This window comes from Neodiprion virginianus, chromosome 1 (genome assembly GCF_021901495.1).
Source record: "Neodiprion virginianus isolate iyNeoVirg1 chromosome 1, iyNeoVirg1.1, whole genome shotgun sequence".
NCBI classification, from domain to species: Eukaryota; Metazoa; Arthropoda; class Insecta; order Hymenoptera; family Diprionidae; genus Neodiprion; species Neodiprion virginianus.
In genome coordinates, this window is record NC_060877.1 from 22089968 (window position 1) to 22112327 (window position 22360).

Consider the following 22360-nt stretch of genomic DNA (forward strand, 5'->3'; position numbering starts at 1 on the left):
TAGTTGGCAAACAAAGAAAAAAAAAAAAAAAGAAGATATATGTATGAAATCGCTTGTAGATTTATATGAAATTCCATCATCACAGTCTATTATGAGTGAATCTGTGAGCAACTAGCCTTTAAATCTTTTCCATGTGATCGATTCTGTGTTATTTGAAGAAAAAAAACTGCAGCTGGACTGTCATTGAAGTGCTTGCAGCAATTTTCTCAATTATACCGCATCCATTAATCTCATTTCGACTTGTAGTTCAAACAAGACCGGAAGTCAGTCGGTACATGAAAGAGAATCGATGCACGTATTACGCAAGTATACAAGTGAACCCGATCTTTCCCTGCGGGCAGTTTGTCTTAATCTCGAAGCGCAAGAGAGGCGGATATGTGCGCACGGTGAAGGGATTATACTTATCGAAGAAAAGGTTTCAGGTTACGAGTGATCCGACAAATTACCCACATACATTTGAGGGTCCGTTTTATAGAAGTTCCCCAATCCGCTCGTCTCCTGCACGCGCTTTCACACACCTACGCACTTTGCGGATCGGGGAGGATGCGGGTAGAGAGAAAGAGCTCGATTACACTACGTTTCAGTTATCGGTACGCGAGGATCTTTCGAAAATTGACGCAGGCATGAGCTTCTTTTTTTTCGATTTTTTTCTCTTACAATTAGTCGCGTTTTTTTTTACATTTCCACGGGTTCGTTTTCTGGGAGTAAAACAAAACAGTTTATTATCTTTTAATTGAAAAACCTTTGTCGACGATCACGCTCAGGTATTATATTCTCACGTGTGTAGGCCTGCGTAACTCGGGTAAGCCGATACTAAAGGCCTATACGTGCATGATATGCATGTACGAACAGACTGCCGGTTTTCGACCCCGTGCCCAAGCTTCAATCAGGAATTTAAACCGGCTACGAGCTCCAGGTTTAACCGCAATCGGAACAAATCCGGAAATTTAATCAAAACTGAAAGGTTATTCATACTGTAGGTATGCCTTTACTTCAATTGCATTCAGGTACGTAACACGCGGATTATCCATTCTCAACTCGACGGATGACCTCCCAAATACTTTTGAATCTGCTGACCACTGAGATTGGTTTAGGGGAAAAAAGAGAATGGAAAAGAAATGGAAAAAACAATAACCACAGGTGGTTAAACTCCGCGGATTTTCATCATTACATTTGAATGTCTGGTATTGAGCTGTTATACTTTTTTCGCTGTCTTATAATAACTTAGATTTTTACCAAGAGAAACGAGAGAGTTTAAAGACCAACTACTTTTTAGTTTTGTAAAAAATTCTGAATAATTGTGACAAATATCGATGGTGAAAGTTATACGTTCGTTAATTTTGCACAATCTGTATAAAAATACTCTGAATAATCAAGTCTCTAAAAGTTTTTACGGGTGGTGTTTTTTAATTCAAGCAAAAATGTAATATTTAAAGCTTCCGGTGGTCAGAATGCCAGAACAATTCATTAAACTCAGGAATATTTAAAACTTTCTAATAAAAAATTAATTACCCGTGAGGCCTAAGTTCGAATTTATGTTTATGTGTATAATTTTTTTAGTAAGCAAAGTAGCTGCTTGTCGATTTCGTATGCATGTTGAAATAATTAATTATGCTAACTATTTAATTTCTTCTAACTGCACGTCTAAAATTTCTAATAAGCACTTTTTGCTATCTTATTCTGTTTAGTCCAAGCTTTTGAATGAGAAAAGTTATTACTTAAATAAGTAAGTTTATATAGCATGATTATTCAAATAGTAGAGGACATTAATTGAAAATTTTAGGTGCCGGATAAATTTCTTACTAGATATTAACAGAACCAATAATTTTATTCCTGAGCCATTCAGATCAAATGCTTTCAAAATTTCTCCAGAATCACCAAACATTCATCACTATGAAATATTCATTTTGATGTAAATCTGACTTTTGGTTACTTTTTTTCTGTTTTCACGTAGGTATATACAACAAATCTGTCTTTTTTTAAGGTGTCGATATTTTTGGGCGTAATAAGAAGATAAAAAATATCTTTTGAAGAGCTATATATATATATATTCCCTTTAAGGATGTACGAGACTCAAAGCCCGGACGAAAAATTGGTTAAATCAAAAACGGAATAGAACAAAGGATGAGAAAGTCTTACTTAAGCTAACGCAGTTACACAAACTAAAAAAATCCTCAAGACACGTGAAAAAATGTACAATCAGTGAGTTTTAAATGTATAAAGGATCCTAATGTATTAACAACCTTGGATAAATGACACATTTACGATTGAAGTTCGGTATCTAATCAATTTTTTCCATATCAGAAGTACTTTTCTAACGATATTTGATTTAATAAGGCCTTAGTAACGGTTCGCTTAGTCGGGTTTTTTATTCGAAGTTGTTTTTATCTGACTGTCTGATTGTGAGTATAACGACATGTAACAGATGCATCAGAATCAGCTTCGAGTGTATCTTTTAATAGAAATAAGCTGTTAAGAGAGGAAAAGAAAAAATGTTAAAAAAGCGTCTCGCCGTGGCACGAATTAAGGGGTATAAATGATTAGTTGAACAAGGCAGTTTTACGACAGGGTCCATTTATCGAGGATCTCGGGGGTGGAAGCGAGTTCGTCTTGGCAGAAGTCCGGGGACATTCTTGGGCCCATCCATCTCTTGGGGGTCCCGGTATCACGTGGTCGGTCATTAAGAGAGCGAAAGCAGCGAAAGCCCGGCTAGTCAATGAGGCGGACCTCGGAAACGTGAAGTCTCGAAGAGTTATTTCCTGGTGCAGTTTTTCTATGAATAGCACCAGGCGAGTAACGTTTAGTCAGAGTTAGCTTACAACTACGGAGAAAGATCGAAAGAAACGGAGGAGAGAGAAGAAGGAACGGAGAAATGCACTACAGAGAAAAAACCGGGCTTTCCATTTGCCCGGGGAAAAGGGCCGAAAGGTCACCGTGGCTCTGCCGATACACAGAGAGAGCTTCTCTCCTACTTTCGTATAAATGGAACAGACGCCATGCGTGTACAGCTCGGAAAATAAACGTCCCCTAGGTCTTTTGGTGGTTCAGTGATAACGGTAACGAGAAACAGTCTCACGAAGAATTTGTAGCTTTTTGTTACCACAACCATGCCCTTCGAAATTTATTGTGCAGGCATAAATAGAAAAATGATGTAATGTTATTTGGAGTGAAAAATTTGGTGAAAATCAGTTGAGGATGAGCTTAATTGTGTTTTTAACTGATAAGAAATTCCAAAATTCACCCTAACGTTTATGCTGAATAATTTTTATTCGCTTTTCATTATGAAATATCTGTTTTGCGTAGCTTTAGTACTTTGGAATGAATATTGAACAACACCTTGAAAATTGAAGTGAACGTCTAACTCGATGTATTACCGTTCTTAATTCATGATTGAATGTGAAATTCGAAGGCACTCGATGCATCGACAGATGTCTGAAGCAGCGTGCATTTTTAAGCGCAATTTATTATGAATTTAATAGCTTAACCCGCTAGATTATAAAGTGAAACTTTTTTTTCTCTCAGCTTTGCACGATTCTCATTTTTCATCAAGCGCTCGACAATTGCGAAGAATCTGGAATCTTTGCTTATCTATTTTTGATCAAGGCCTGATTGCGCCTTTGTGGCTAAATTACGTACGTATTTTGCGAACAAGAAAAAGTAAAATGAGAAACGAAGAAGAGAAAATTTGACAATGGGGGGAGAAACGCGTTGCGGGAATATATGCGTGTATTGAAATGTAAATTTGAACTCGGCTTGTCTGTCTGTATCATCTTGGCAGCTGCAACTGATGGCTCCTTCTGGAGTCTCGCTGCCGCAAATCCCTATCAAGATATTCCCTCATACCTTTTTTCACCGCAGTGCATTCATTCCTGCCTCAGAGAATAGATATAATACCTTTTTCACCTCGCCCTGTGCGCCCGGAGTTAAAATAAAAGCCACGACAGTCTTTTCGCATTTTTTTTCAGCGGGCGATTCTTGGCCAGACTGTAACGTGCGAAAATCTGTACATCCTGCACACGTATCTCAGCCATAAACGGAACCAAGTGCGCCGTAAGCAGCACCGTTTACACGCCATGCAGCGTTACCGACAATTCTAACAGCCGTCCGTCACGAATCTGTAGTTTTAAAAGGCTTTCATTTATATAAAAGCCCGGCTTGTTCGGTGTTAAATATGAGTTACGGCAGCTTTTAGCGCTCGCCGGCACGCTATCCATTGCGCCAAAGCGCCACCAATTTATCCCGGGCATTTGTTCTCGTCTCCGAGATCGCGCCTCAAGACCAAAGTTAATCTGACCACCATCGACCCTCTTCCTTTTTTCTTTACGATATCTCGCGCAAATCCCGGCTACCAATTGTATTCCGACCGAGTTCGCGTTAGAAAACAAACCGTTCGTGAGGAAAGAGATGCGGGCAATTCGAGTTGAGGTATAATGATGCGAGAAGGAATTCATCTGCTATGAATTTGTCAAATTATCTTTGCAAAATATTTAACTTTATTTTCGAAAAATATGGATAAATTAGAACATCCGGAAGACGGTAAACTGAAATTTGGTGTAGAATAACAACTTTTTAGTAAAATCCAACTAAATAGACGCAGTTTGAATATTTTTTCTGGAAAACTATAAAACTTATTTTGGTCTTAATTTATCGATTGAACGGCGGCTACCTTTGAATTATTTCTTTTTTTTTCATGACCACAAGTTATTGGATATCTTACGTAGTAAATCAAAATATTTTAGTGCAATTCGTAGCGATAGACAGAAATCGTGAAATCGAAACGAAATTATAGCATACAAGCATTGCAAGAAGACGACTGAAGCTTTCAGTTTTCAGCCCGTGCTTTAACTAATCAGATGCATGTTGCTACACAGGTAATTATAAATACGGTGTAAAGTGAGTTTGCACTACCTACCGAGTTGAGAAGTTCATTTGAAGTTCCAGGCAGAGTCATTTAAGAGAGTTAATTATATTGAGTACAAGCCTTAGAGAGTGTCGTACAAAATTAGGTTGATGTTATCTTTTGGACACTCTGTCAAGCAGAAGAAAATTTCATTAACAGCTGGCAAAGAATTTAGATATCGGTGAGGCGATTTAGATAGGAATTGATTTTTCGATGTGTATATGTAGGGAATTTTTTAGGCCTTGATAAAGTTTCTGGTATATTTATTGTGGGATAATAAACGCGATTTACTAAATTTTCTGTATTTTTTCTGCCAACGATTACGGAACTCTTTACTATTCCCTTGAAGGTGAAAAAGAATGCCCTGTAACTTCATGAAAACCGAATGATTTATGTATCGATTTTGCGCCACTAGATTATATGGGATCAGTGTGAGTTAACTTCGACAATTGGAGAGAATAAAATCAGTCTTATGAATAAAGTTTGATGTTTTCGCCGTACATTAATCAAAGGAATTTTCAAAAATACATTTTGAAGTACAGTTATTTCAATCGATCTGAAATATTTTTCGGATACTTCCGTAGTTTGAGTTGAAGATTAAAGTATCTCTCTTAAAATATCAAGTCTTATAAGATTGGACAAAATACTGATAGTCAATAAAGTACAATGATTTTAAAAAAAACCCAGAGCTTAATTTATATACGTAACGATGGTTCGTCATTTCAAAAAAATCTAGGTTTCCAGTGAATAATTAATTACACACGATCGAATCTTCATTTCTTCCCAATTCTGGAATTTGCATCACTGCGCAGCTATTTTGTGTCAGAATTCGTGAGTGTGAAAGTCAAGGAAACATCACGGAATCACGTAAATCTCGTCAGACTTCCTCGATAGGTCGACCAAAGCACCTGACGCTTTGGTTGCAGTGCAAATATAGGGTGTGGGTACATAGATAGTCACATCTATGTGCAAAGGCTATGAGCGAAGCCGCCAGGCCGTTACGACGTAAGCCAATGTGCCAATGGTGATCAGTTATGGAGATTACCAAGTTGTTAGGCACAGGTCTATGTTATTAGGGCTTAGTGACGGTTAAGTTTACAGCCTGCCCCAGCTAGTACGCTATTAAACACTGGCCTTAGGCATGACCACCCGGATATTGAGGACGCGGAGGAGTGCTTTATGTTTCCAACGCATTCTATCAGATCGAATTTTTCGGCTCTGATCTCGAGCCGTGCCTTTCACCCACGCTGATTCATCTTTTAGACTGAAAAAATTGATGAGTGTATTGTTCAAGATTGAATGTCAGGCCGACTTGGCATTTTTTCATTTTAATGAAGCGTGAAACGATAACGGGCTTTTTCTTTACTTGCAACTTCATTGCAAAACATATTTATGCTACTTGAGAAAAAGTGCCGAAGAAGTCGATATCAATTCTCTGGATTTTCCTGGCTCTTAGTCACTCTCAAAAATATAACCTGTGTAATTTTTTTTTTTACTAGACAACTCCGTTACCTTTGATTTTCGAATGATATATTACAACAAGTAGAATATTTTCGAAAAAATCTGGTACATTTTTTACTTTGAGCTTGTACAAGACTTTTTATGGAAAACTACGATTAGGCTGGATAATATTATTCAAGGAAGCATTGTCTTCTGATTCATTAGCACTCGACATCAATCGTATAGTGTACACCGGATTTTATGATTTCAGAGTTACAAATATGACACGTAATTTCAGGGGGTTCAAGATTTTTTATGCGAGTGCTAAAGATTTCACACAATTCGAATGGCTCTGTGCGGTTTTAAAGATGTCACAAGGTTTCGAAAGATATAAAATGATGATATTCCAGAGCGTTCTACGAGACGTTAGATGATTTTACAAGGTTTCACTGATTAGTGGATACCATCTGTAAAAGATGGTGAGCCTCTTGAGGTGAACAGAATTTGGGAATCGACTGCTCTTTAAACTTGATTTCTTTTCCCAACGTTCTTGGGTCAGAATACACAGCCGGCTATCATCGAAGCCCATGATGGAGAGGCCTAAGCCGTAATGGGAATACCTTTAATACCTTTGAAGATACCACGGCGGCGAGTGAAATTGAATTCTATATCAAATGAAAATCCGAAATATGGGGGTGGTCGGCTTACTTCACTCATGCAAGGGGCTTATCTGATTGAGTCCATGGCGGACTGCGCGAACGTTCGCGTTCGTAATTTCAAACTTGCTGACTTGCCGCAAGCACGTTGCCACGAGGATAACCATCGTTGTATTTGTATACGTCCACCGCGTATCTCGGTGGATTTGGGGAGAGAGGAGGAAGCCCTCTCTGACCATGGTTTATCGAGGTGTGCGGGTTATACTCCGTCCTAACGTTATTACGCGGGGTTCAGGCGGCTGTATATTAAACTTGGGGCTTCGTACACTTTGAGGATTTGCGGATTCCCCGAGATCCTAGAATTTTAATCGCCCCAGCTTGCTCTGACCTCAGTCTTTCGCCCCCGATGACCATGCCGATCAAACGCATCAAGGGTTGGCACAGAATATCAAAAAATGATGAAATTGGCATCATGCGAGTATTTCTCGAACAAAATACTTTATTTTATACAAATATAAAAGTTATATCGCCAAAGGATGATAGAACCATTCAGAAAAATGTTTCGTATAGTAGCATCATGATTGTGTCCGCCGTACCATTTCCTGCTATCTGTGGCTTCTATCATAAAGTTCTATATTCATCAATTTGACGTCATTTTCTTCAGTTTATGACTAAAATCTGGCTTTGAGCAAGTTTTAGAAAGAAGTTTTTTTATCCTCGGTTCACTTTAATCAAATCAATTAAGCTGTACCATTCATACCCATAACCACAGATTATACATACAGAATGTGGCTACGACTGGATGAAACGATATCAACAATTGGTACTCAGATAACCAAAACTGGTACGTTTATCCTAATACTGAAAGCCTGAAAAAAGAACGTTAAGGTGGTGTCAAAGTGTCACTTCCGAGATTCACCGTTTTTTCTCGAATCTACTGTAGTTCTGCAACAATTGCAAGGACTGGCGATTTACTTGGAGCCATTTGCGGCGGAAATGAGAACTGTCCTGGGGAGCTGAATAGAAATTGGATACAAACACGTGACGAGGATCGCCGCAAGCTGGAGGTAATTACACAGCAACGAAATAGAGTGATAAATCGTTGGAATTGTCAAACAATGGTCTTTACTTATTCGTAGCGTCTAATTCTCCTCGGTATTTAGTACAGCCGCATCCGCAGTCGCATAACCCTGGAGAACCTAGAGAATTAATTTATCGTTGACTCCAGTTATACGCGAATACCATTGCTGACAAAACGGGTGTAATTAATTTTCAGACCACGACGTTTCCGGTTTGATGCGGTGGGTAGGTACCCATCCACCCACTCCAATTCTGTACACGTTACTCGCTTCACCACCGAATGAGACGCCAAGAGGCGAGGCTCTTGATGTCGATCCTGGTATGATGCCGGTACTTTAAGATATTAATTATCTGTCCGCGAGAAATTAGTCGGTCAGCGAATTTTGACGCTAATTGTTGTGTATCGGCGCGTACCGTCATTTGTTAGGGTTTAGTAGCTGATGCCATACCAATGCCGCGCTGTAACAGCTCGTCTCTACTAACGTGTTTGGACCAAGTTTCGGAGTTCGAAATTATCCGCTCTGAACACGGCCTTGTCTCACCGATACTCACGAGCTTGAGCTTTCCGAGGAAACCTCAGCGTCTCACTGACTGAGGGACAAACAAACGCCGCGGACGGTCTCCCGGGACGTTGAATCCGACGTGACATAAGTCGCAATTAGCCGAAACTCACCTCGAGTCCAAAGGAAACACACAGACGTTCCTGTTTTTCTCATTGTCAGAGAGAAACAGAAAAAGTTTGAACAGAAAAAATCAACGAGTAGGGGACTCGAGACACGCTCGTGAAACTGTTTCTCTAAAGATCACTATTTCGGTCTGATCTTTGGAAACTTTCCTCAGAGTCATCGTCAGGAGTTTAGAGAAACTTAATTCGGTACAGTATTAGTTTGTGGAATCACTGTCAGGCCAAATTTGCTTTTTATTTTGCGCGAGTCGCCTTTGTTATGTACATGAAAATTACAGCAACAGTTTCTGGGGTCAGTAATAGACTTTTTTTTATGACGCAATTCTCACCCCTAATCGATTAAGGGGCTATTCCCAAGCGTCATGAGAACCCACAATGATTGTCCAAAATGTAGTGATGTGAAAAAAATCTCGTCATTCACGACTTAAGCCGGCAGCTTCAACTGATATTCATGAAAACTATTTCGTTGCATATTCTTGTGGTCTGGATTCAAGGTCCAGGCCATAAATGCACCGCATTCTTGATCTGAAAATTACTCGACGAATCTTAAGAGAACAAATATCGCTCCTCTTACCGTCACTGCTGACAAATCAGAGTTGTTCTCCAGAATTATGCAGGATAAAGTAAGTGTTTCTTGATCTTATGCCGAGTCGGATGCTGGATAGACGCGATCCGAAGATATCAAGTTGTTCAATCTTATTCGGGATGCACGGAATTTAGAAGACGGGATTATCACTTGCTCAACGAGCGTTGCGCCCGTGTTTCGAGCCATGAGTATGACTTTGGCTACAGGAGTGTGGACCGATCCTGGCGGAGAAGATACCCGTAATCCTTGGTACCTGTAGTAAAATCTATGTTATCTCCCGCCGTCGAGACCGATCGACTTCCAATCCTTTCCGTGTCACCATCATGGCAAGGAACCGATATTTTTTGCTGAACGTGAATTTCCTCAGTAACTATAGGCCCGTTAAAAGTCGCTTGCCATTATCAAACTTGCAGTGGTCAAGCAGAACGTGTGACCCACGTGGAATGTCTGCTGCGGCAGGAAACTACCGGAAAAATTTATTCCGCAGCACAGACCACTTCCAACACACCCGGTGGACAAAACGTGTCTTATCTAGACGTGGTGCAGAGTCGGAGAGGGAGATAGGAACGTAAAGACAGCCGAGAGCCGTACCCGACGGCTGAACAAAAGACAGTCGCAGTCGAGCAAACTTAAGGATGGACTGGAAGTGTGTGACATAAATACATATAAAAGCTCGCTAAGAGTCGCTTTATCCTGTCGTCGCCAGATACTAAACATGATTCATTTCCCCAGCTCGCCCGCTCCAGACGTCCAGAAAAAGCACTGAGTCTGCAGTTTTCCCCGTCTGCAGGACCTCCGCTAAATACACTTTGAGCTCCAGGTTCCTGCAGCTTCAGAGGCGGAAGGACGAATGTATGGTGTAAGCGTTTTTCGACCACGGTGCAGGGGTCTTATTTTTGCACATACCTTGCCCTTTGTGCCTTGCTTTCTCATTATTTGTTTTATCGTTATGCACCAGGCTGAACCGCTCAGCGTTTTGCGTTCAGGATTACAGAGACCGGACTCTATGAAAGAAATCTAGACATTGATCGACCGGGCAGATAGCTTGCCAAATATGTCACCTTATCATCATCATAGAAGGCACTGCCTAAATTTGAGTTAAAATTTAAGCACTTCTTTTTATCGACTCTTCAGCATCATAATGGTACAGAGTAGTGCTTACACGTAGATCCGAGTTATTCGGATAATCGAATATCTGAATTACTCGGATCCGTCAGTCGCGAAACTTCAAATCCGGATAGTTCAAGTACCCGAATGGTTCGAGTATCCGGATAGTTAGTATATCCAGAAAAATTTGTACAAAATTTGCAAATAATTTACGTTCACACCACACGTTCAGGAAATTTGTAAAACAATATATTTTTGCAACACAGTTTTATAAGATTGTGAGTTAGCTGTCGAATTCACGCAAAATGTATGGTAATTCCACTTTGCTGTGCAGAAATTGTAGGTAATCTTGCTCCACCTCTGCGTAGAAAATCGGTAGTAAATTCGCAAAAATTTTTAAGAGTATACATATAATGGTAGTTATAATTAACACGTAGCTGTAATATTTGTAGTACAACTATCTTAACCCTTACTTGCCACACTTCTGCAAAAGCACGTATTTGCCAGATCGGGTTGCTTCACACCCCACCGACAATAATTATTATAAAAAATAAACTATTAAACATTGTCACTTGAATTTTTTTTTTAGAACATATTAAAAGTTTAAAGGATCATGTAGTTAATATAGTCAAAAATTGAAATTACGTGTACTAGAAAAAAGCAACAGAAATTACCAAAAAAAAAAGAAACGGCTATTTTTACAAAAAAATTCATAAATTTTTTTTTAATTATCATTTTAATCTATTCAATTTTATTTAATTCAGGAAAAAAAGAACAAAAAACCTAACCTAACCTAACCTAACCTAACTAAACTATTCGTATTACTCGGATAGTTTAAGTATCCAAATAAATCATCTGTTCTAACTATTCGAATACTTCGGTTAGTATGGATACCCGGGTAGTCGAGTACTCGAACTATCCGGATAGTTTCGATATCCGAATTAGAAGCGTTGGATCCGGTGGTTCCGGATTGTTCGTATAATCCAAATACCCGAAAAAGTAGTAGCTCTAGTACAGAGTAATTCCTGAGAACGAAGGTGCTGGCTTTGGGGTACGAAGTATTGGCAGCATTAACCAACCACTTATTGTAATTAATGTCAGGTCGAAGCTTTTTGCCACATGAGACTAAGGGATTGAATTGTTAGCGACATTCCGTGAGCATTCTTGTACAATAGTTGGCGAAGACAAGTTCGAAGAAAGCAAAAGAAAAGAAGAACATGGTTTCTGAAGAGTGAGTTTGCCCGGAATAGAGACCCGAATGATGCCCGTACCGTTATCGTTTAATATTTCCTCAACGCGATAGTGACCATCAATTTCCTGGAGCGTGTAGGAAACATGGCGATATAAGTTGATCAATGGGATTGGTATTTCTCGGGCTTTCGATTAACGTCTTTCTACGACTACGCCATATCCATTTGTTCATTCTCAAGCAGGAAGCGAATGATTGACTTGCACTGATAGTATGAGACGTCCTGAATCTGACGTTTGCGTTATTACTTTTTTCGTTGAAATTTTTCACGATAAAGTATGATGAAAATAAAGTATGAAGATGGTATGCTTCACTCACTCCTTTCTCAAGGGGAGATAGAAGAAACTTTTCTTCGATTATCACCGCAAAAACTAACCACGGAGGCTACGTTGCTATCATGTTCAGAACAAATCACAATGGCCATCGTGCTTCGTGGTCCTAACTTATAATAATAAGTTTTCCGCGAAAAAGTCGACCCCTTTTTGTACTCTCGTCCTCTCCGAATATTACAACAAAAAATCGGAGAGCTACAGTGATAACTGCTACACATCAATTGCAGAGTATTGGGGGCCACCGAAGACTGATAATGATCGATGGCCGAATCGCGGATGTATTTGCGGATGTAAGGAAGGAAGGGTTGGGAATTTCGGTGGGAAACTTGGTTAGGCTAGGTTGGGCCAAGTTGAGAGAGGTCAGGCTAAGATGGGTTAGGTTGCACCTCTTGGCCGGCGATAGCTCTATGGGATTACCGGATAATTGGATTGAGACTGATTCCCGAGAAACCCCGATACAAAACTCGTTTACGAGGGACTACAACTTTCAGTGTTTTCTGACCGAGATATGAAAGTTTCCCGGTCCAGCCGAACGCCACTTTCCTCGAAGTATCATGCTGTAAACGACAGTGGACGACAGCGGGGGAAGATGCTTCCAAACTTATAACATGTACACGAACATCTCAACGCATACATGTATTCCGTTGGTGAAAACAGTCAATAAGACGTGGCGAACGAGGGACAGAGTCTGGACGATAAGGACTCTTGGAAGTGAGTGGGGAAACTACGGGACGAGGAAGGCGAGAAGTAATTAAGGCCGAAATTTATGACACAAGCTATAGAACACGTGAGCTAGGGTGCCAGTCTACCTATACGTTCAAGATCGTTGAGACTTATTGATTTATACCCGTAATAACGACAATATACCAAACTTCATATACGCAGAAAGCATTTCACGGCCGTTAATTCCATCGAGCTCTAGTGTTTTAGAACCAGCATTAAAACTTTTTCTCATTCATCACTGTGACGCAGCGTTGGTCAGTTGAGAATATTGCGCATTCACCTGCCCAGGTAACACGTTATTCAACTTATTGACATGGGAGATTGGCTCGGCTAAGATGCATAACTGTTCTTTTTGATGAAAGGGTACTAATGAAGCATTGGCAACGCGATTTGATTCGTGATTAATTGTCATTCGTGAAAATATTGAAACAAACACATACCCAAAATATTTGCCAATCGTTTGTCCTGAATTTTGTCACCCCAAACGGCTGACCCTTCATGACCTTTTGTACGCTCACTTTAATCTCGGTTGGTGGCTTTAAGCTCGCCCAAGCCTACTCCATATTCAGTCAGCAGCACCAGGCACCGCTTCTCTCCATCCTCGTTTCTCCTATCCTTACTAACCAGCTACTATATCGTCTGCATTCGCAGGAGCGAGCGAAGGTAATGTGGTGCAGATTAACAGTAACACCGAGCCGTGCCCTGTTTAGCTGCGTTCCCTCGGAGCCACTTGAAATCCATTTGCATTTACATCGCTGTTTTAGTACAAATAAATACCAACTTGCTACCGCAGATGTCAAGCTGTAAATTTATCCCCGAGAACATTTATGTTTTACCAGTCAATATGAGACCATTTCTGTCCTTTTTCCAATGATCGATGTTACCAGAATTACGTTAATTGGACACTGGTGTTGATAACTTAACACCATGCAGCGTTGGAGTAGAGGGTGAAAAGTAATTCCTTTCAGACGGGTTCAATTGATCATTTGGAAATTAAAACTTCATTGAAGTGGTCCACTAAGCGTACTGCTTTTCGCTACTATTTTGATGCTATGCTCTTTGGCATTATTTCCAGAAGAAAATATTCATTCAACGCCAATACGATATCACAACCGTTGTTAGTGGATGTGCCTCTGAACCAAGCACTGACTAATCAATGCGAGCCTTGCGTTGTGCAATATTTCAAGATGGCAGTTCATGAGTTAGATACATACACAATGATTTACGTCTGCCGTTGGTTATAATAGTGATTAATTTGCTCAGCCTATGAATAGTCATGCGCGTTAATATTACGTACAAAAACGAGTGGTTAATTTCCAGCCTATAATTTTGTAAATCGGTGATTGGTTCAAAAATTTTTCATTGAAAGCGGGACTCTCTAATTGCGGTGCCAACATTTTTCACATCCGAGTATATACACACACGGCCCGACCGAACAATAACAATGATAACGGCAATATTAACAATGGGGATCTTCTCGTGAAGGATATCGGAGTTTTCTGGATTTAATTGGTTTTTGATGCAAATGCGAACGTAGAGAACGAGGATGGGATCGGAGCAAAGGCAGGGGGAGGGGGAGGATCTCTTGTATAAAGTTACCTGCGAAAAGTAAAAAAAAAAAACATAAAACAAAGAAACGAATTGTCTCGTGTGGTAAAACATACAAACAAGAGTAAAAAATGAATAGCATGCATCATGACTCACCGACATCGTTGATGTCCGCTGCAACATTCGCCAGTTTCAGCTCACTTCGGATACCGGAGGACCTTGATTCTGCCGTCTAGCGGTGTCCACTCCAGCCTTTCAAACACCAAGATCTAGATAATGCATGTGGTATACTGAAGCTGAGTCCAAGGAGTCCTGCACACCGAACTTCATCCACTTTCTGTTCCAGGACCAGGGCCATGAACGAGTTACTGGATCTTCTCGCGCTGTTACTTCGTTCCTCGGGAAAATGAGTTCACACTTCTTGATTTACTTTGAATGCCACTGCACAACAGACTTCAACGATTCGTCGACAGCGCGAAAAACTATTCCTTAGTGGGAAAATTCACCTCCAGATGTTTTGAACTTGCCGAAACTCGTGGGTTCTACTGATTCGTAGGTTCGGTACTGTTAAATACAATGCTGAACGTGTCTCGGCATGATTTGTATTTATGCACTCTGCTGCTTCGCGAGAAGTTATATTGTTAAATTTAGTCCTGCACCCTTTTGTTCGTAGCCACGTTCATTCAGGTTTCTCCCGAGCGACTGCCACTACCCACTCTCAGATAAGACATACGAACACATATGTACATACGACACACTTTTATTATTTTTTTTTTTGTGCTTCTCCTCTTGTATCTCTAATTCACATTTCTGTTGCTTGTCTTTCACGTGTTCGTCTTTTTCGCCCAACCTCCGCCGCCCTTCGCCGCGGCTTTTGAACCTTCAGTCTCTACATGGCTTCATCGTCTCTCAAAGTGAGTCTTTACTATCGCCGTTCCGAGAGAAACGTCCGAGCCGTATGAGTGCGAACTACCACTGCGTAGGCAACGGCGTTTATGTCCCAAGCCCCTTTTTCCAACAGGTAGTTTATCGGACGTACGGGAACAGGATGCAGTCGAGTGAGGGCTGTATATGGGCCAGGGAGATAGCTCTTCCGTTATCTTTACAAGATCTCGCGGGATCCCGTATCTTAGACATGGCGCCTCTACAAGGCGACGGATCTGTCCGATGAAAGTAACAGGCCCGTTATCGCGGGGGATTCTGCTTGCAATAAATATATCGCCTCTGCATGAACGCGAAGAGGGTGGCGTGGAGCGATCGCTTTACCCCTTAAATCGCAGCCTCCCATACTCTCGCCAACGACAACCCCACATGTCGTCGACGTCGCGTGGGTGCTGGGAGTACCGAGTTTCACCGTGCGACTCGTTAAATATGGAAATTTGAAAAACAAAGAAAAAAATGAACAGGGAGATCAAATCCAATGCTGGTTGGACGGATGGTAGAGGAAATTTTTCACGTTTTGGGCGGATTCCATATGCGGTTATTGTTTTGGCTGGAAATACAAACGAATGAAGGAGTAAATTGTAATTACATTAACAAATTGCGAGATATTGTGCGTGCAGCTTCGATTACGTTTATTCGAAAATTGCAGTGTTGGTTTTCTACCGTTAGACTAAAGAGTTATTTTCTATTACTCTCTAGAGTAGGCTGGACTCTAGAGTGTTACATACATGCACGAACGCGCGGGATTTAAGACTGCTATGCAAAGTTAGCGGCAAGCTATTCTGGCCCGCCGGGACGTGCGACAGACAAATTTATAGCGTTGAAGCGATGCGACGTCAGCCACGGAGCACAGAGCGCGAATGTTTGTACTTGTACAATTTTAAAAGAGTAATCCACTTCCCTCGTCGTCTCGACCCGAGATGCGGCAGTGTCTTCTGAATTCTGTAGAGTGATAAAAATAGAGAAAATACAACAAGTCTCGAGTAGTCCGTCCGTCCGTCCCGTACCTACGTACAATGCCGGAATTCCACCTCTCGCATGCTCGGCTCTTTTGCATCCGGAAAGCAGAGGACATGTACCTACGTACATCAACGGTGAGTGCGAGTTGGGGTGAGCAATATGCAAGGGTGTAACATGCGTACATATCCTATGAGCATATCTTCCCTGTCAGATTCAAGGTGGAGTGTGAAAACGAGCATATCCGTAAAGTCTTGCGGCATGGAGGAAATTGCGAACGCCGAGCTATGGGGACGAGTAAACACGCTGTCGGTCATTCGCGGCGAACTCGCTGCCGATGGTGAGTGTTGCGAATTGAAATCGATATCTCAATTCCGCCGGGGAATCGCTTCCCACTTCACTCCTTCACGACTTGGACAACCGACCGCGCTTTCCATTTATCCCTTTTAGTACTTCCCTTCCGTCGGCGTACTCCACACCCTCTGACAACTAACGTTTCGGGAAACGGAGAAGAAAAATAAAACCGAGAAAACGGTGACGACAAAACCAACGGATACTGTACAGGTTGCGAATAAAATAGTTGATTTCAAACACTGCTAGATGGAACAGACATGATTCCAACAAGGTCAGGCTGATTAACACTTTATAAAAGTGTTTTCTTTTCCAAGGTACTGTACTGATCCAGGATTTTCTCATGTTTGGAATGGCAATCGTACGACAATATTTGACTTCCAAACTCTTCGGCCTGAGTATTTGAAACTACGATTATACGCACTGTAACCAACGGTGGTGTTAAAATTAACCAAGATTGACCGATGTGGACTACTATAGAACAATTTTTGTACTCCGTTTGGAAATTCAAGATTAGATAGTGTTAAATCGATACCAAATTATTGTCTATAGAAGTTCACGTTGTTAAATTAAGGTAGAATATCTTTTATTATCGACTTAATTTATCTGAATCCTATATTATCGCTCTTACGAACTGTTTGTATATTCTTCCTTAATCCTTACTTGAAGTCCGTTACTCTTTGTATACAACAGAGCATGACCTGTAGGTTTGTGGTATGAGTTTTCCTTTGAATTCCAAAATTGTTCTCACATCCGACTATGTATTTTGAAAGAAGTGATAGGTGGTTACACGATGCAGACATATTCACGGCTACACTAAGAGTATTCGGACATTTTAGAGTGCAGTAAAGGTAAAGCAGCGGAAGAAAGTGTATCTCGAGAACGATTTCGATGGGTAATCCGTTGGATTAGAAGTGCGATGGTACCGTACTGCAGGTCGTAATGGGGGATGAAATTTTCCGAAATTTCACCAGGATACTTGACGATGCATACAAATGACGTTGATTTGCAATTCAAGGAGATTTTCTTATTTCGGGACGAAGTGATGCGCCGCATGGGTCTGCGGAGTATATTGGATTTCGATGTAAAATAAAGGTGTAGCGAAGAGAGTTTCGTTTCAAAGAGTGGGCGAAATTAATCGTGGAGTAGGTAGACATCCGCTATATGCCACTCGTGTAGGTACCGCCTTGCCTACATCACCGTCGGCATTGGTCTCCGCGGAAACAAACTCTGAAGTGGATTAATTCAGCCATTTGTTCACTGGTCGCTCCGATCGGTTGTCTACCTTCAACAGTTATCCGATACACCAAGATCATGCGGCTTCGCACGCGCTACAAATGCACGGACTCTCGTGTTTCAACAAAAATAAACTCATGATATCTATAGCCAAAAAGAAGCAAGACCAACTGAATACCCGATGCCAGTACATGATGGGTTGTCCATTTCCTTATGTTGCTCATTCAACTTTTGAAAGAGTATGTGTGTAAGTAGAAACGTATCTGTGGGGATCAGACTTTACATCGACATTGGAATCCATTGGCAAAATTTGTTACAAATGTACAAATCATATTGATAAAAATGACAGTTTTATTGTTAACTAATCGTGAATGAATAGCAGGAGTTTTAATTTTTGATGTTAGTGATATATGCTCAAGATTTGAAGAGTAGAATCTATTTACTGGTTTATGAAGACGAAAATGATGTTAACTAACAATAAAAATTTCAGTAATTATAATTATGTGTCGAAATGAAAGAGCAAAGATGCGTAACTCTGGAGGTTTCATCGAATGATTTTAAGTGAGTCCAAAAACACTTCCTACTTGGTGAAAACTTGACTTCGAGCACGGTTAATCATTCGCGTTCAATGCTAGGCACAATCAGTTCTCTCCAATAAACCGACGATAATTAAACACCGCACCGTAAGAAAAATTGAATTCTCGTTGGTGGGTCCGAAAATTGACAGCACAGCTTTATTTGGTTTGAAAGGTACCCAGCGATTATATCATATTTCGAGTTTGGTACGCGGCAGGAGATCAGCTTCGGTTATGGCATAAGTAAAAGAATAGACGTTGAGTATAATAAGTAAGATGAGTGCATAACTGGTAAGTAAATAAGACACTGAATAAAATATCCGCGGGGGGCAACAAATCAATCGAACTATAATGCTGAGGTATAGCAGACACATTAGAGTTATGTAATTTCATACTTACGCTGGGGCTCCGTCTATTTGTTCAAAGGTATTATATGTCTAGAAATACTGCGGACTAAGCGGCGTACGGAGCCCCGGGAAGTACTTCAAGGCGGCGGTGAAACGTGTACTCATACACACGTAAGTATTACACTGCACCGTTCCTGCGTACACCAGACAGAGATTTACGAAGGTGCGATCGAGGACCAATTTGTTAATGGTTGCCCGCGCGACTTCAGCCGGGCAAAGGTTATTTCTCGGGTCAGTCCTGTGCTGTTCGAAGATGAGGGGTGGAAACCCCGGGATATGAAACGCTGGTGTACGTCGGTGTGTGTAGACGAGATACGCGATCGGTAATCACGGTTTGATTCACCCCATCCCCAAATCGCGATCGCCTGAGTTACGGTTGACGTCGATCGTCAATCATAAGAAGCCATTATTAACAATTTATTAGAAGTTTTATGGCTCTCAGGAAGACGCGCGGCTCTCCTATGCCACAAATGTGTGTGTGCGTGTGCGTGTGTTAAGGAACTTCTACACGAGCATATATCGAGCAAAATTCTTTCACCGATCCGCGGAGCAGCAAAATCGATCGGTTGCATCGCAGTCGGTGCCGATTTTCTTTATTTACCCATTTTATTGTTCGGTTATTCTTTTTGGTTAAGAGCAGCTGTAATATTATGCGAACGTAGAAGTTCGTTTCAATCGTTGATTTATTGATGCTGAAAGCGTAATTAATCGACTGCACCGCGGTGAAACTCTTGTGAACGAACACGAAGCGAGTTAAAATTCCAATACCTGGGTACTTGACTTCTCAACTGATCGACGGACAGGCTATAATACATCGTATTGCTTCTCGGTGCTCACATACAATCCAATCTGGATTCACTTGATCGAACCAATCTTTCGTAAAGTGTTTTTTTTTCGAAGCAGCTTGAAAATTCATGTAAAATTCCACCAACATACTTTTCGAGCTACTATTTTGGAAATTATGGTAAGTTTATCGTAGGTTTTGTACACTTAAAATGATGAGTTACCAGAGAGTTGAAATCACGTAGATTTTTACAAATTTGATCAGCTTCATTATTATTCATTCAACCATACCGTAGTTTAATTTTCATATTTGAAGTGAACTTTGGTGTGATGGTTCGAATTGAAAAAGGTGAAAGAACCTTACGCATTGATTTGTGAATATCTTTAATTATTCAGCTTGAATGAATCAAATATAAAAACGCAAGGCGTATAAAATGTCATGTATTATTTAAAATCACACGGATCATCTGCATTATACATTTTCGAATCACGGATGATTTATGTACAGGCATAAATCATGATTTGGTTGGCGTGTCGCCGTATCTGCGTAGGCTGTTCCAAATCCGAAAATATAATCGAAGAATCGTGGGAAATATTATATCCTTTACACAAACATCGCGTCGTCACATAAAAGCTGTTCCACGGGCTGCCTCTCCAAGGTAATCTGGATATTTACGCAACGGTGGGAAATTCACTTTTATTGAATTATCGCCTGGCATCGGATATTCGACGACGGATGAAAGATAATCGCAGATTTGACTCGCGATCAACCATCTTTGATAAGAGGTATTACAGATACGCGTACCAAAATTTGCAAATTCAAAGCAGCCAAATCCTCTGTGGGACAGTTTTAAACGCGCTCAGCGACTTAGCTAACTTCCATATATACCTTCGCAAAATTGGTGATGCGGAAATCCTCTCTCAAAAAAACCTTCCTTCATTGCTTTGCACAAAAGAAAGTTGATACTAAAGTTTCATAAATTTTAAGGAGTTCGTCTGCGAGTAGATTCAATAAAAATCTGGCTATGCCGCGGTAGAAAATTCTCTTTCCTCATAAAAATATGCACAATATTTTGAAAGTTTCATGATTTCGACAAGAGTTTACTAATTTTTTTGAAATTCTCGCAGTGAATTCATCAATATTATAGATACTAGTTATACTTTCTTTGATTATTACAAGAATTTTACCACCATTTCTTAGTAATTAAGTTCATTTTTCATTCAGACCGATCAGTTTAATTGATTTTCTGAACTGAAAATCCTGACTCCTTGGTTCTCGAGATAAATTTCAGTCTTCTCAGATTGAATTTTTCTTTCAGTCCGACCGCTTTGCGGATGAGGAACCTCCTCAAAAGACAAGAGCATAACTATTGCAACGGTGCAATTCCGCGGCGAACCTCAACGTGGCTGCTCAATTATGCTTATTTACGTTTCGCGTTAGCGGTTGCCTGGGCCAATTGGATTGAAGGATGCACCGAGGTGCATCCTGCGGTGATGAATATCCCCTTCAGCGTGACACGTATAATGCGCGTAGTTCATTAGGGTGGTGAGTTTGTTAGATAGAGTATATACATATGTACGTATGTATGGCGTCTAATCCTAGCCGGATTGCAAGACTTGCTGCAGCTGGCGAAGAATCAAGCACGAGTTTAATTAAATTCGCTGTTAATTCAGAATGCGGGGCCGGAACGTACATCGAATTTTAAATGAATTATCATTTATCGACTGTGCAATAATATGCAAATAACGATCACATAATTCAACCATACAGCCGTTATACCGACGTTCAACCTAGGATTACACCCGGCGCCACCGTCCGCTTCTATGCAAATCGAAGACACAATCAACCGGCGGCTTATAGACCCTCAAATCACTTCGATCGTCCAACGATTTATCAAAGAGGTGTTACTGCTAATGTTAATTACGTTCGTGCAGATCCTTTTGCGGAGTCGTTAGCTTACAATCAGCCTCAAAGCCAAATGTTTTTTCACAAATTACGAGTATATCCTGTCAGAGATTGAAATCTGAATGCGCTTACCCATTTCATTATTACCGGGTGTTCTACGCGGAATGGGTTATTAACTTGCGATTGTATTCACCAAGGCTTCACTACGTCTTCCTTCTCTCAAATATTCGACAAGACTGACGAACTCAGGCGCTGAACGAGAATCAGTTATTGGCTATCGCTCTGGACACATAAGAGCGTAATGTAAACATAAACAGTCTAGGTTTGACACATTGGCCTTTTATACAATAGAAATTAGTTTTTGCACATAGACCTTTGTATATATATATACAAAGTATAATATATATATACATGTATATATGAAACAAGATTTTGATGTGTTGCGGGTCTTCCTACGTTGAACGGAGAATTAGTGGTACTGTCTGACCGCAAGTCACTTGTTTCGCGTTAAAATCAAACAAGAGCTGTTACTTATACAGTTTATTAATTCAAAATAAACGACAGATTCCTGGCACTGATATTATATTTTCAGGCTTTGATGTTCGGGTTTGAAAATCCAATAAAGAGGTGACCGTGGATTGACAATGACATTTTTTTTCCTCCAACATACCGCCATATATTCAACCTGGTGTTCTGACCGCAAGGTTAACACCGAACTATGCGATAAATTTTTCTCATCATAAAGGGCAAAAAATTCCACAGAGCTTACGTAAAACCGTGGTAAAGGATTACGCGCGATGGCGTGGGGTGAGCTGAATTTTTTGCACCGAGTTTAGCAATTTATTTCACCCTTAAAATTGTAATTGTCAAATTTTCCGTTGTCACACAGGTAAGGAT

The 22360-nt window shown here is 40.6% G+C and overlaps 1 protein-coding gene across 1 annotated transcript in view; it reads right to left on the reverse strand.

Moving 5' to 3' along the window:
* Nucleotides 1-4300: 4300 nt before the first annotated feature.
* LOC124303352 (netrin receptor UNC5C-like) overlaps nucleotides 4301-22360 on the reverse strand; it is a 38945-nt gene continuing 20885 nt past the window's right edge. The window contains exons 13-14 of the transcript XR_006907904.1: nucleotides 9564-9568; nucleotides 4301-4311 (exon numbers count right to left, since the gene is read on the reverse strand). The gene's annotated coding sequence lies outside the window, so the exon portion shown is untranslated. The remainder of the gene's footprint in view (nucleotides 4312-9563; nucleotides 9569-22360) is intronic.